Below are 1,274 nucleotides of genomic sequence, written 5' to 3'. Positions count from 1 at the left end.
TATAAAATAAAATCATGTGTGTTTGTTATTGCAATGTCTGTAATATTGAAAGTGCAATGTTAAAGTAAAAAAAAAATCTGTTTCTTCTGGTAACCTACGTGTTTGCAAAAGCCGTGTCTGTAAGATGGAAAGTCTAACGTTTGGAAAAAGTCCTCTGTTTTTCTCTTTGATCCTGTGTGTTTGGTATGTACGTGTCTGTAAGATTTAAAGTACAATGTTAAACATAAAATTAAAAAAAAAAAAAACTCGTTTTTTTCTTGGAACCTGGGCGGTTTTTAAAACCATTGTCTGAAAGATTAAAAAATCTTACTTTGGTTTAGATCCTCCGTTTTTTTCTCAAAACCTTTTTTTTTGTTGTGAATTCCGTGGCTGTAAGATATAAAATACAAGGTTTAAAGAAAACTATCTGCTTTTTTTCTTAAAGCCGATGTGTTTCCAAAAGCCGTGTCTATAAGATGGAAAGTGTAACGTTTAAGAAAAGTCCTCTGTTTTTTCTTTGATCCTGTGTGTTTGGTATAGGCCTGCCTGTAAGATTTAAAGTGCATTGTTTAAACAAAATCCTCCGTTTTTTTCGGAAACTGTGTCTTATTGTTTGTAATAGCCGTGTCTAAAATTGTAGTGTTTGAAGAAAATCCTTTTTTTTCCCAGAACCTTCGTGTATGCAAAAGCCGTATCTGTAAGATGTAAAGTGTAAGGTTTGCATAAACTATTTTTTTTTTACTCCCGGAACTTGTGTGATTATAAAAGCGTGTCTGTACATGTAAAATGTAATGTCTGTAGAATATCGTCTGTTTTTTTTCTCGAAACCTGTGTGTTTCTTATAGCCTTGAATCTAAGATCAGAATAGTAAAGTTTGGAGAAATCGTCTATTTTTCTTTTGGAACCAGTGTGTCTGAAAGATATAGTGTAAGGTTTGGAATAAAAAAAAAACACTCTCGGAACCTGTGTTCTGACGTGTCTGTAAGAAGTAAAGTGCAATGTTTTGAGAAAATCCTTTGTTTTTTCTTCCGCTCTATGTGTTTGTAATAGCTGTGTCTGTAATATGTAAAATGTATGATTCGGAGAAAATCCTTCGGTTCTTTTTCAAAATCTATGTGTAGGTAGAGGACGTGTCTGGGAGATGTAAAGTGCAAGGATTTCAGAAAATCATATTTTTTTCTCCGAGCCTGTGGGTTTGAAATGGATGTGTTTAAAAGTGTAAATTGTAAGCTTTGGAGAAAATCCTCATATTTTTCTCTGAGGCTGTATGTATGTTATAGCCATGTATGTAAACT

At 33.0% G+C, this 1,274-nt stretch overlaps 1 long non-coding RNA gene across 1 annotated transcript in view; it reads left to right on the top strand.

Annotated features, from left to right (window-relative positions):
- Positions 1 to 614: 614 nt before the first annotated feature.
- LOC118418539 overlaps positions 615 to 1,274 on the top strand; it is an 8,073-nt gene continuing 7,413 nt past the window's right edge. Inside the window, exon 1 of the long non-coding RNA XR_004831464.1 lies at positions 615 to 695. This is a non-coding gene — a long non-coding RNA (uncharacterized LOC118418539). The remainder of the gene's footprint in view (positions 696 to 1,274) is intronic.

The sequence above is a fragment of the Branchiostoma floridae genome, chromosome 1, assembly GCF_000003815.2.
Source record: "Branchiostoma floridae strain S238N-H82 chromosome 1, Bfl_VNyyK, whole genome shotgun sequence".
Taxonomy (NCBI): Eukaryota; Metazoa; Chordata; class Leptocardii; order Amphioxiformes; family Branchiostomatidae; genus Branchiostoma; species Branchiostoma floridae.
Note: the sequence above shows the minus strand (reverse complement) of the source record. Positions and strands in the feature narration are given on the sequence as shown.